At 40.2% G+C, this 14,837-nt stretch overlaps 1 protein-coding gene across 2 annotated transcripts in view; it reads left to right on the top strand.

The window, feature by feature from the left end:
• slc8a2b (solute carrier family 8 member 2b) overlaps positions 1-14,837 on the top strand; it is a 255,395-nt gene that overhangs the window by 130,189 nt on the left and 110,369 nt on the right. The window contains exon 1 of one of the 2 annotated variants that reach the window (XM_041805907.1): positions 11,710-11,726. The exons of the other annotated variant lie outside the window; for it this stretch is intronic. The gene's annotated coding sequence lies outside the window, so the exon portion shown is untranslated. Of the gene's footprint in view, positions 1-11,709; positions 11,727-14,837 lie in introns of those variants that run through there. 2 annotated transcript variants of the gene reach the window in all.

Raw genomic sequence — 14,837 nt, 5'->3', positions numbered from 1 at the left:
TACAAACATTTCTGCTGCTTCACTGCACTTAGAAGTCAAATTTACTGGGACAAATGGAAATGTAAAGAACTTTAATATCAGGGATTTCACATTCAGACACTCTCAGTGACTGCCAGGGTAATAATTTGCCACAGATTAGCACGCTGTCTATCTATAATCCAGCCTTATACGTCTCATACCAGCACTGATAAATGAAAGTCTTGAGGGTGATGATAAGAGTCGGCATAGGAAATGGAAATGCTTCATTGAAGAGAATTTTAATCCAAGTGGAAAGATAAGCCAAAAAAATGAACCTCTGGTGTGGCAGTAGAACATCCATCCAGCTGTCCTAGTGCACCTGAACAGCACATCTCTACACCTGAAGGATTTATTTTTAATGATGTGTCATGTCGGCCAGCAGCCTCTGAGCCGAGTCACTCTGGGTCAGATTGTTGTAGCAGCCAGCGAGCCGCTCAGACAAAGCGGTACTTTCAGGCTCTGTGTTGTAGCTGTCAGTCAAATCTTTAATGTGAGACATTCTGGCCTCTAAGACAGCCAGAGGCAGGAAGTGAAGCCTGCAAGCTGAAGACAGACGGCAACACTGCAGACAGCAGCAAGAGGGACATGGATTAATGAAAGAGGATCCAACAGAGCAAAGAGCTTTCTACAACAAATGTCCAGCTTTAAAGCAATGCAGTATTTAGTCACAAATGAGCCAGAGAGTAAATTTTCTGAAACACTTTATGAGTGCTTCTTTTTTGAATGTCTCTCTTCAGTGAAGACTAGGATTTAACTGCAGCATCTCAGTTATACTGCAATGATGGAGAGCAACTGTCATGTTAAGAAGAGCTTTGCATTTAGCTTCTGTGTGGTGTTATTGAAAAAGAGAACAGTGGTGCATCTATAGAACTCAAAGCAGTCGTGATTTCATTCATCTATAAAACTACAGGAAGGTTTAAATCTATACCAACGTGTTTCAACTTCATACTTACAGTATGCCTCTGAGGGCAAACACAGATAGAAGAAAATGGTTTACATTTACACTGCTATCAATACTTTTCTGTTATTATTCTTAAAGATGTTGAAAGATGTTAAAAACAGCCACAATTCCAAAGGTAAATATATACTGTCATCATGACGCATTCTGAAAAATCGGCGCTTGACAGCCAAGGCCCAACTCAACAGTATCTCTTTAGTCCGGGCCTTTTCAGCCCTGGTAAAATGCTCAGAAACCACCTGCTGTTTTCAGACCCTTGGTACATCAACAGAACAACCCTACTACCCTAGGTCGTGGTTACTCACCACATCCATTTCTTACCGTGTCCTAAGGTGCAGACTTTGCATCTATGCACGCATCCGTCATTGATCCATCCATTTTTCTGTGCCTGGGTTGCTGTTGCAGATCAACCCTACACATCCCTCTCTCCATCAATGTTTTCCAGCTCCTCCTTGGAGATTCTGAGGCATTCTTAGGTCAGATGAGCTATAAAATCCCTCCAGTGAGTTCTGGGTGTACCCCGAGGTCTCCTCTTAGTGTGAAGTGCCTAAAAGACCTTCACTGGGAGGTGGCCTGATCAGATATCCAAACCATTTTGTTTTGATGCAATGGAGCACTCTCAACTACCCCCCGAAGTCTGAGCCCCTCACCCTCCTGAGGAGTCTCATTTGGACTGATTGTATCTGTGATTTTATTCTTTTATTTAATATCCAAAGCCCATGGCTATAGCTGGGGGTAGGAACGAAAATCGACCTGTAAATTGAATGCTACGCCTTCCGGCTCCCTCTTCTCCACGACAGTCAAGCTCCATTCATAACTGTTTGATTACTAATCAGTTTTCAAATTGGTGAACCGATTGTTCCTTTAGTCTACAGTAGTGTTCTGTTAAAGGTCTGAAGTTTTTCTGCTTTTACAGTGAATGAGCAAGTTTAACCTTTTCACCTCCTGTTGAGAGAACCGTCTGTGTGTTTTTGGTGCCAGCCCATGACGCTGTGTTTGCTGATTCTGAGCTCTGAGCGCAGAGACGATCGAGCTGCTTGTTTGTTCAAAACTCTGTCGTCTGTGTGTGAACCACTCTGAGAGCTGCTGCTGCACAAACCAGCCAACAAACACATGCAGTGTGTGCCCACGAACATCACAAATACACATGGTGAAACTGTGACACATATGCAAATGAACCAGCGAATGCAGAAACTCACAGTTACACCACAGAGCATGCACAGAGAGGAAGAGGAGGTGGCGGATCAGTGTGGGAGAGGATGTAGGGGGTGTAAATTATTCAGGGATGTTTGTCTGCATCTGCTCAGGTCTGGAGTGTGTTTCTCCTTAAAGATTAGAGAATATGAACTCTATCTGTTTCTGATCATGCTTAATGGCATTTACCCGTAATTTATGCCACACATACAGAGTATTAAGAGACCCATCCTGCAAAGCATAAACATCCTGTTTTATATACTGCTCTAGCATATTTGGTTCTTTTTTTAGGCCTTTTGAATTTGCACACTGACATAGAATTGCTGCTGGTTGACTTCAGGTAGTAAGAATCAATATGAAATTATAATGAGGGATGCAAGCTTACAGACACATTAACCAGGTTCATTTACATCATAGGATATAGGATAACTGCTAAGTATGGGCCACCCTACTCTGCCTCTGATTGGCTTACCCCGATATTCTTATCCAACCAAAGAAGGAGGGCAATCACAAGTACGAGCCAATTAGAGTTAAGGCCTTTGAACAATAAGTTTGTTTGTTTTTTTTGTCCTATATTGCTGCACTTTCAAAAAGAAATATGATTATCAATGTGTTTGCACACTGACTATGGCACTTTAATCCATCTTAACTTTTTCAAGGCAGGTTCAATTTTTGTTTCTTTGCGTTCATTGAAGCCATTAAAATGGTTGTTTCACTATAGGTTGATTGTAATCACATGATCCCAACAGCGTGGGAATGTCAGATGGAGAGCAGGAAGTGAAGAACATGGGTTGTGGGTGAGTAGGAACGGAGAAAGAACTACATCTAAGCTCTAAATTAACCTGTGCACTGACAGAAATCAGAACATACATGAAGTATGATCCCTACACTGAACAAAAAAGGTCTTTTTTTTCCCCCATAGGTGGTCTAAGTTACTTTACGATGAAGTCATATAGCAGCGGAGGGGGGCAAAACACCACTTGGGGGGCAAGAAGTGATTTCTACTGAGAGGAACGAAACCAAACCACCATGTTTTTAAGCTGCTACTACTATGCCAAGTGAAAAAATAATAGAACCCTTTCTCTTAAATTAATTTTTGTGTCCCAAAAGTAGTGAAATATTCAGGCAGAAAAACAATCAAACAAACAAACAAACAAAAAAGACAGCAAGCAGGAACTGAAAAAAGGCTAGACAAGTGCTGCCACACAAGGTTGGTGTGTGGTCTGTTTTCACAAAGTGGTCCAGCTTGATTCAGGACAGTTTTAATTTTACTATGGAGGGCAGAAGGGATGAATCTATGAGGAACTGAGCCGATGGATGCGGGGATAATGATGGGCTGTTGTGAGCTGAGGAGAGCTGGAGACTGGAGCTGGTGGTGTTGGTCATGATTGAAGACGGATGATTGACCAGCTGAGCTAGCGATGGTTTAGCCAAAGGAAGTTGGAGGACTTGAGACCTGGATGGGGGGTTAAATGAATGGTGTCTGCTGCTGTTGGTACAACATTAGGAAACCAGAGGGGTAGAGACTCTGGGTGCATTTCATGAGCTTCTTAAGCTCTTAAGTCACATAAGATCTTTTTTTTTCTCCATTCAAAAAATAGGCACAGTAATCAGCACACACATTGGCATTTTGATAGCACTTCTCTTTGTAAAAATCACTTCCTACAAACAATCTTTTCATTGGTTTCAGTGTGCATGATGGTTTTTAACAGATTATGCATTAAGTGAAAAACTCGCTCAGTAAGTTGGGTCAGTATGCAGCATACTACTGAATATGTGGTGAGAAGGGATTGAGGAGTTGGTGTGTTCTAAGGAGATGACTATATGTGTTATAAAAAAATATTTGCCTCATTTCTGATTCCTGAGTTTTTTGCAAATTTATCACACTTAAATGTTTTGGATCCTCAAATAAATTTTTATATTTCATAAAGAGAACCCAAGTAAATAGAAAATGCAGTGTTTGAATGATTAATTGAGTTAATTTTTTTAATGGGGGAAAAAATCCAAACCTATCTGGCCCTATGTAAAATAAAATTAATTGCCCCCCCCCCCTTTAAATCATGAGTTAACTGTGATTAACCACAGTTTTTGGAAAGCTCAGTTTCACTGGCCGCACCCAGGCCTGATTACCGCCAGATTTGTTCAATCTAGAAATCACTTAAATAGAAGCTGTCAGACAAAGTGAAGTAGGCTACAAGATCTCAAAAAGAAACGCATCATGCCATGATCCAAAGAAATTCAAGAACAAATGAGAAACAAAGTGATTGAAATCTATCAGTCTGGAAGAGATTAAAAAGCCATTTTCAAGGCTTTGGGACTCCAGCGAACCACAGTCAGAGCCATTATCCACAAATGGAGAAAACTGGGAACAGTGAGGAACCTTTCCAGGAGTGGTCGGCCAACCAAAATGACTCCAAGAGAGCAACGATGACTATCCAGGAGGTCATGAAAGAACCTAGAACCACATCCAAAGACCTGCAGGCCTCACTGGCCTCAGTTAAGGTCAGAGTTCATGACTCAACCATAAGAAAGACACTGGGCAAAAATGGTATCATGGGAGAGTTCCATGGCCAAAACCACTGCTGACCAAAAAGAGCACAAAGGCTCATCTCACATTTGCCAACAAACATCTTGATGATCCCCAAGACTTTTAGAGAAATATTCTGTGGACTGACGAGACAAAAGTTGAACTTTTTGGAAGGTGTGCGGCCCATTACATCTGGAGCAAAAATAACAGCATCTGATAAAAAGAACATCATGCCAACAGTCAAACATGGTGGTGGCAGTGTAATGGTCTGGGGATGCTTTGCTGCTTCAGGACCTGAACCACTTGCTGTGATTTATGGATCAATGAGCCTGGTGTCTACCAGAAAATCCTGAAGGCCAATGCCTTTTGGAGGTTTTGGAGTGGCCAAGTCAAAGCCTGGACTTAAATCCAACTAAGATGCTGGTGTGACCTTAAACAGCAGTTTATGCTGGAAAACCTTTTAATATGGCTGAGTTAAACAATTCTGTGAACAAGAGTGGGTCAGAATTCCTCCACAGTGATGAGAAATACTCATCACCAGTTATCACAAACGTTTGATTTCAGTTATTGCTGCCAAGGGTGGAACAACTAGTTATAAGGTTCAGGGGGCAATTACTTTTTCACACAGGGCCGGATAGGTTTGGACCCCCCCCCCCTTAAAAAATTAGATAATTATTCAGACACTGCATTTTTTATGTACTTGGGTTGTCTTTATGAAATATAAAAGTTGGTTTGATGATCCAAAACATTTAAGTGTGATAATTATTCAAAGACATCAGGAATCAAAAATGGGGCACATACTTTTTCGTGGCACTGTAAGTGGTTATAATCACCATATCCAGTGCTTAACAAATTATTAGACCACCCTAACCCTAACCAAAGTCAGGTTTATGCCACAGCTGCCCTAAATTAACAGCATTGGTAATTACCAAAATCATTTTTAATGTTTCTGCAATGGTTAATACACCAATATGTAGACACTCTTTAACCCAGATGATATTTTTAATGCTAAAATATCATTATTATTGTTATCCATGAATTTTCAAATTTACTGATTTACAAAAAAATAGAAAAATATTAAAGCACATTATTATTTCTTGTTTAATATGTCAAATTATAGTTATTTACTTGCATGCCTGAACAGAAAAATTAGTTTTGTGGTTGAATGTTATGCTTGATTAATGTCTGACTTCTCAGAGAAGCCCAGTGAGCTGACTCAAATTTGGGTGAATTCAGTTTGAAATTCCTCATTCCTGTTCAAAATGGTAAAACGTCACGAGCTCACTGAAAATGAAAGAGTCCGCATTAAAGCACTTCGTGATGCTGGATGGTCTTTGAGACGAATATGACAGGTGGTCTAATAAATTTGTTAAGTGCTGTACCTGCAGATACTATTCACTCCATCTCAGATCACGTCTATCCACCTTTTTGTGTTTTTCCTCTTAATCTTCATGAATCTCTCCTTTCATCAGATACATTCCTGCAGCTCCTTACATCTCATCAGATTTAACTCCGTCGTTTCCACCCACTGAAAGAACCATTAACAACAAACGCCTTCAACAACATTATTGCACAAGTGTGGAGACAAAACAGGAATTCCTCCTGGACTTCCTTCCTCTAGATTCTGAGACGTTCATCTTCTCCTCCTTCGTTTCTCCGTGTTTCCCTCTCTGGAGTATGACTCCTTGTTTCTGTCAGAGCGCTGATGTGATGTGAGATGTGTGGAGCAGAAGAGAGGAGGTGTTCCTGCTCTTATTTCATCTGTTATCATTCTTCTTCTCCTGTAAATATTTATTAGTCCACAGAAACAAGACAAGTACAGAGAGACAGAAATAATATCATGGATGTCTGTTAAGGATTCCCTTATCTTTCTACCTGTACGATCATATTTAGTGTTTTTATATAACAGCTGGATTAGTCATCGGTCAGTCGACTTAGCTTTGTAGTGTACTAGGACCTCCAACAGGTGGCAGTACATTGGTGGTGACCAGACCTGGCTGCGATGCACCACAACCTAATCATCACTGCCACATTGCCATCACAGACAACCACAGCTGGCAGAGTGCTTTCCTGAGAGGACAGCAGTTTTTTTCATCTTGGCTGCAGAGTAGCAGCTCTGTTTGAAAGATGAGAGTTGGCACTAATCTCCCACTGAGGTGTAAGCAGGAGGCCTTCCAGTGGCCAGTGTAAAACCACTGCACAGGGGCATGGATGGCCTAGTGCAGTGTTACTCAACCTGGCTCAAACAATGAGCAAAATTTTTTTAAATATACCTTTGCAAGAGCCACAATCTCAGTGGTAAAAAGTGGCAATAAAAATAAGATTAAGCTGGCAAAAATGGTCAAAAAACAGCCAAATAGGGCAAAAAAATGAATGAAAAGTGACTAAAACAGGCAAAAGCAGCAAAAAAAGTTGGGCAAATGGCAAAAAGGAGCAAAGAGTGGCACACGTGGGGAAAAAGTGTCATTTAGTAGCAAAAGGCAGCTTAAATATAGATGAAAAGTGGCAAAAAATGAAGAGGCATCTGGCTGCAGACCTCCACACTGGGGCGATGACGGTTGCTGCTCTCAAACATGACGGACGAACAAGAGGAGCACAGGAACACTTATATAAACTTTATAAGGGCTTTTTTTGTTGGTTTTTTTGTTTTTTGTTTTAACCAAAGTATTTAATCTGTAAGAAAATGATAAGGATTTAATACAGAGCAACTTCTTCCACCTATGAGGATTACAAGACATGAGACCATCATCTTTATGCAAAATAAGTGATAATACACACAAAATTGTATACTATTTCACCACTAAAGGCACAAAAAAATCTATCTACTAGTATTTTTATATTTTTGTGTAAAGACCTTACGTTCAGTATCAGTTTTCAGTGAATTTCTACTGTTAATTTTGATCCTCAGCTGTTGTCATGGAAATCTATGAGCCATTTAAAAAAAAAAAAAACTTTATTGCAATTATTGAAAAATACAAAATCTTGATGACAAAAGACAGACACCAAAAAACAATTCCACTGGATAACAAAAAATAGACAAGGCAACAAAAAATAACTAGAGGGGGTTGAATAAATATCAAATATACGAGCCGTTTATAATAAACGTTTTAATTGTGAGACGGCGTTGACGTCATTTCCCACGGTAAGAATAGCATCCAAAATAATTTTTGTGTTTTGCAGTTTAGTCCACTATATAGTCCACTATGTGCTGCTCACTTTAGCTACAGTGGATAGAGGGTAGGGAATGAGTGTGTGGTTTTGGACACAGCCATGGCTATTTTACACAACAGCACAGTTTTATGAACAAAAAAGACTGAAAATCTACCAAGTCTTGCAATTTCAGCTCGGGTAACATACATCATCACCCCAGTGTTGAGGTCTGCTGCTGAACGCCCCAGTGTAGAGGTCTGCTGCTGAACGCCCCAGTGTAGAGGTCTGCTGCTGAACGCCCCAGTGTTGAGGTCTGCTGCTGAACGCCCCAGTGTAGAGGTCTGCTGCTGAACGCCCCAGTGTTGAGGTCTGCTGCTGAACGCCCCAGTGTTGAGGTCTGCTCAAGGTCTGCAACCAGATCCTCATGAAAAAAATTGCAAAACTAGAAAAGCACTCAGAGAGCGCAGACCTTCGCCATTAGCCCTATCTCCCAATAGTGCAGAATCCTTTAAAAAATTCCTGGATCCAGACAGTGATCCAGGTCACTCCCAAAATCTAATCAGTTCTTCCTTATCCATTTCTGACATTTCCTGAAAATTTCATCAAAATCTGTCCTCAACTTTTTGAGTTGTGTTGCTAACAAACAAACTAACAAACCCTGCCAATCACATAACCTCCTTGGCGGAGGTAATAAGGGAACGGCTGCAAAATGAAATGAATGTGGCAAAAAGTGGGCTTGAAGCAGTAAAATTGATTGAAAGTGGCAAAAATGGGGGAAAAATTGGCATAAAATTCCAAATAAGGGCAGTGAAAATATACAGACAAAAATAATTTATGGTATCCTGGGGGATTAATATTTAAAATTAAGACAGAAAGAGCCACAAATAATCACAAAATAGCCACATGTGGCTCAAGAGCCACACGTTGAGTATCAGTGGCCTGAGTTGTTACAGCCTATGGTATGTCCCTCCCCCAATCTTTCATCCTTGCTGCCAGATCTATCTGTTGTCTGTGCTCTAAATAAAGGCATAAAAACACTGCATGAAGGGTAACTGACTTCCTCTCTGGATAGAGGGGAAAAAAAAAAATAAGGACCTGTAGGTAGATCACAGAGTAGGACTTGGACGTTGCCACGGCAAAAGGAATTTGTTATGGATTGAAAAGGAAACAGTGGAGCACTAAAAAGGTAAATATTTAATTACACAATGAACCTATTATGGACCTTTATCACATCCTGATTAATGCAGTGATGCTGACAGACCTTATCTTCATCTAACTGGACTTTGCAGAATTTTACCAGGACTGTTTTTAATGGAGGATGACGACTTCCAGCATCAGCAGACGAGCTGGCAGAGTTGTTCTAGAGCGGACAGTTGAAGCTGCTGCATTTCAGTTTAATGTGATTCACAATGCTGATGTGCTTATAATACTTATCTGCTGCCAAGTCAGTACACTACACTGCATTGACTGATATCTGTTATTCTTGTTTTCTTCACATTGTCACACCTGTCCAAACTGGAAAACAGTTTATCAGGTTATTTTTAAGGGCATATTTAGGGAAGATTTGAAACATAGATATGGCAGTATGTAACTCTTAGATATTTAAATATTAACTACACCTAAGGTTTACTAAGAAAAGAAAAAAAGTTGTATTTTTGTTTTGGGCAGAATTCATACACAGAGCAATTCAAAGTGTTTTTAGAGTTGAAATCAGAGCATTTCTAACACCTCAGAGCATTATAAGACAACAAAAGACATACAATAAAATAGACTATAAAAAGGAGGTGTCCTTTACAATCATCAGTAAGAGGAATTTTGTGGATGAGTCTGGCTGCTCATTTGTTTTTGGTCATTCTTGCTCTGTTACATGACTACTCATGGTCCTGATAGTTGCATTTATCACCTGTAATGATCAGGTTAATGTGAATCGACAAATGAACAGAGGCATTTATAAAAGCTCTTACCAAACACCCTTCTTCTCTCTTTCTGAAGCACGCTAGGATGGATCATTTAGAGTGAGGTCAATAAATACCTGCAGGTTTAACTGTTGGTTTAGATTAATGACTGCAAAGTTTCAAAACTTTGATTTGTGTTTTGATAAATTCTGCAGTTTTGAGATAAAACTAAGTTTCCCCCTGATGGAGAGCTGTTATTATTACAAAAACACTCTAATCTAACTTTCAGAAATAGAATCATTAAAAAGCACAACTGAAGAAGAATTATGGAAATTTGTGTCCATTCATTCTGTAGTGCATTTATGAGGTCAGGCACTGATGTTGGATTAGAGAGCCTGGCTCATAATCTCTGTTCCAGTTCATCCTAAAGGTGCATTATCCCTCCTCCCCCAAACTTCACAGCTGGCACAATGCAGTCAGACAAGTAACGGTCTCCCTGCATCCACCAAACCCAGACTCTTCCATTTACTGCCAAACAGAGAAGTGTGTTTCGTCACTCCACAGACCACATTTCCACTGCTCCACAGTCCAGTGTTGGTGTGCTTTACACCACTCCATCCAGCACTTGGCATTGGTGAGGTGAGGCTTGAATGCAGCTGCTCGGCCATAGAAACCCATTCATGAAGCTTCCACTGCACCATTTTTATTTTTAACCTTAATGCTAGTGAGAGTTCAGAACTCTTCAGCGATGGACGAAGCATAGCATTAAAGACTTTTATGCACCATGCACCTTAGCAGTCCTCCACTTGATGGCTGAGCTGCTGTTGTTCCTAAACATTTCCATTTACCAATAATATCACTTACAGTTGACTGTGGAATATCCAGCAGGGATTAAATTTCACAAAACATCTTATTGCAAAGGTTGCATCCATCACAGTACCATGCTGGAGGTCACTAAGCTCTTCAGAACGAGCCATTTAGGATAAATAATGTTCGCAAATGACTCTGATTTCACTCCACTCCTTTAGTCTCCTACACTGATGGCACAGCTGCCCAGCAGAACACCAATGCTCCAGTGAAAAGGTGTGGGAAGCAGGGGGTAACGGCAATGCTATGGACTTGTTTTGAAGTGTTGACTATTACATTTTGACTGAGACCCACCAGAAACAGGGTAATTGAAGCTACTTTGGATGTTTTGGACCAAGAAATGAATCGACAAAGGACCTCTGGAAAGCTTTTACCGAGGAATTGGAAGCCCTTCCTAGATGTATATTATCACATCCTGACGGATTAGTTTTTTTCCCATGGGCTCTGAGATTGATTCCAGAACATCTCTAAAAATCAGTGATAACAAAGCCAGGTCAGATTGTTAGAGATGAACAGGGACTATCTGCTCATATGTGCAGTGACAGGACAGATCAGCATCAGCTTTAGAAAAAAAAAACATGTTTCTATGCAGAGAGGGGAGAGAGGTCTGCTGAAAAATGAAGAGGATGGAAGGGGTTGCTGTAAAAGAGTGACAGGAAAATAAATTAAGGCTGAAAAGTTGGAATAGGCAAAGAGAGGATGGTGGGACAATGAGCCAACATGGAGTTATTATGAAAGAGGGAGAGAGGTCAGAGCCAGAGCATGAATAGGAGACTCAGAGGCTCATCGAGAGGCTAAAATGAGCGGAGAAATGTCCCATGGATACATAAACAGCTCACTGTTAGGAGAGAAAGAGAATGAGAGGGGTTGAACCTAATTGAGAGAGAGAGAGAGAGCGGTGGTGTTTGAATGTAAAATTGCGGAGGAGTTCCCTGTTTGTTCAGACCGTACAGTAGGAGAGGCCCTGATGTGGTTTACAGGCGTCTCACTCTGAGTGAATCCATCCAAGTGTCATGTTTGCCTCAGGTTCTCCGATCTTCACGGTCAGAGCTGAAAGAGGATTTTCTGCATGAGGACGTGAAGGAGAGACTCAAAGATGAAGATCATTTATGAGTATGTGAGTAGATTAAGTTGATATTCTGTGTGTCAGTCGAACACTACAGTTATGACAGTTTTACCCTAAAAGTGTTATTGTTTTCTAATTTTATCATCAAGGCAAAAATCTGTAGATTTTTGACATTTACAAACATTTTGTTCTGAATCAGAAGCTCACGCTGTGAAGAACATCTGATAAGATTAAAAAGGAGCAGATTTTAGTCACTCTAACATTGGTCTAAATTCACCAGGATTGCTCTAAATTCACCAGGATTGCTCTAAATTCACCAGGACTGGTATACATTCACAGTGTGAATGTTCAAATGTAAAAAAAAAAATCACAGTTTCTCTCTGTGGATTTAGGTAATGGTAGACAACTGCCTGGGGCCTCTGCTCCAAGGGGTTGTGAGAAACAGTCATGATAGATGTGGATCAGTATGAGGTACATGTCTAAAATTAATTTCCATGAGGAAGTCATGTATTTAGAATACAGTTGTTAAGAAATCTCCTGTGTCTTCATATCAGGCATATTACAGTGAGGCAGGTCCCTGTAGACATACCAAATCAGTGAACTGGTAGACTACTGTGTGATAAAATGGCATACCTACATTAAAAATATCAGATTTGTAGCAGAAGAACAGATATTACACCAATAGTGAGCATTTATTTATTTACTTTTTATAAGTTAGACCTGGATCAGAGACATGTTAGGATATTTAGGTGGTGAGTGTGAGTTATAATGAAGGATGTATGATATCATCAGCATGATTTCAGTATTGTGGTTATTAGCCTTAAATGTTAGGCATTCATCTTGGCAGGTGTAAAAAAAAAACTCAAATTCCACCTGTACTAGGGGTGAGAATCACTAGTGGCCCCATGATACCATATTATCATGTTACTTAGGTAATGATTTTAAACATTTTGCTACAGATTAGGTGTAGTGTGCATTGTGTTGTACTTTGGAGCTGACCAACAGCATTGCATGTTCTTCCTCCTGTTGAATCACTCAGCTCTACCTGCACTGATGTGTTCCAGCAGCGGTCTACACCAACTTGGCATTTATCTCGCGTGGAGCAGAGCAGAATGGTGCAAAGATGGTGGTGGAAGTGGAAAGTTAGACTATAAAGGGAGCCAACTGCTCTGGAGTGCACTTGGCGTGCTGATCGCTACAGGCGAAGTATGTGGAATTTGAGGGTTAGGCAGGCACAACAGAGCTATGTAAGCTGAAGTCTTCTGGGGTTTTTTTTTTTGGTTTTTTTTGTTTTTTTTTGTTCAAATTTAAAGTTTAAAGTGTGTTTTAAGGACTGAAGTTTTTGGTCTGAACTACACTGATATATCAGTATGAGCCAATATGAATTTGTCAATAACAACATATTAGATTTCTGCAAAAATCCAACATTGTGCATTCCTAGTTCTGATGCAGACTCCTCCAGAAGATGTTGCACTGTTTGAGATTTTTGGGTTAGATTTCATGTTAGTGTGTGTCCTGTAGTTCTCTGGCTTTGTTACCTGATAAGAGAAGCTTAAAATATCACTGTGATGGTTTTTAGTTAAATCTAGAAGGGCTACATATTGGCCCTTTTCTAGGGCCTTCAAATAACTAAAACCAGACGCTCAGGCAGCTCTATAACCAGTTCACATGTGTTGATGAAGAGTGTAGCCAGGATATTTCAATTAGGACAGATGTGTGGAAGAGTTAAAGATAAAGATTTATTTAGCATTGATTTGACACTGAATTATTGTCAGAAAGTCCTTGGCACCTGAAGTCTACAGAGGGATAGAACAATCGAAGGATGTCGGCCCTGAGCAGCAGTAAAATCTATTTCCCCTGTGGAGTCCAGACACTGGTGGTGGTGGAGTGATCATCGAAGATGTCTGAGGTGAACAAGCTAATCAGACTTCAATGAGTTTGTGATGATGGAGAGATGGAGGGTAACACGTAGCGGTGTCATGAATGACCTGGAGGAAGAAAACACCGTATTTAAAGTAGAATTACTGCCAGCTGGTGCCCCGTTTGTCTGGAGCAGTGGTGCAGAGCAGGGTATACGCACTACACCACTCATATTTTAGTCCCCCTATGTTAATACAAGTTCACTATCCTCTATGGTAACATCATTCAGTATGCTACATTTATTGTATGGGGGAGGCATGACCTACCAACTTTTCCCTCAAGATGGCAAAAACTTGTTCATCATTCTTATTGGTTGGTAGAGTGAAGAGCTGGCCAATCAGAGGCAGAGCAGTGTGGTTCATACTTTGCAGTTATCTGGGAAATCAAGCAACATAAACTGGGTTTTAGATACGCAGAGGTGTTTCTCTGTAGCCTTCTGTATTGTGATCAATGAACAGCGGGCAACATGTTTCTGGTGGGTAATGGTTGTTTTTGGTGTTAGATGCTTTTGTACCATGTGTGAAGTTATCCACTGGGTTAGTGAAACATCAGTAGACCTTTATGTCTTTAAGAAGAGCATTATCTGGCTTTGAATTTGCTTCTCTGCTTCATTCATGCCAGAGGACAGCCCACCTTCACACAGGCATGGTAACGTTAATTTAAAAAGGAAAATGTGTTGCAGTGTTTTAATAAAGGCTCTAAATCCCGAAATTAACATGCAAAGTGAAAGGGACGGACACATTGTTGTGTTAAAAGTAAATTTTAATGTGTAATAAAATGACACTGAGTGCTAAAATCGAGACTGTTTTGACACATTCCTAAGTGTTACTTTAACTCAGAATGATAGAACTGTATAAACCCAGGTGAAGTGTTAATTTTAACACTATGGGAGGTGAATTCACACTGATGATTTTGCTTTGCACCAACTTCTCAAGGCACAACTACACCACTGGTCTAGAGCAGTGCTTCCCAAAAGTGGACCGGGGCCCCAGGGGTAGGAGGGCCACTAGAGGTCATTTACAATAATTAAAAATCCTAGAATTAAAAAATAACATAAAATATTATCAAATTTTAAATGATCATGAAATACTTATTATTTTAAGTCTGAGAAGTAACAAAACAAAGCTCGAAGTTTTGTCACTTTTTTATCATTTATTTTGTCTGATGTTTACAACCAATGGCAACTGGTGTTGGATTAAATGGTGGCCAGACCTGCCCACTGAATTGGCTATAGGCCCATAA

This window comes from Cheilinus undulatus, linkage group 2 (assembly GCF_018320785.1).
Source record: "Cheilinus undulatus linkage group 2, ASM1832078v1, whole genome shotgun sequence".
Lineage (NCBI taxonomy): Eukaryota > Metazoa > Chordata > Actinopteri > Labriformes > Labridae > Cheilinus > Cheilinus undulatus.
The sequence above is the reverse complement of the archived record's forward strand: the minus strand, read 5'-3'. Positions and strand labels throughout refer to the sequence as shown.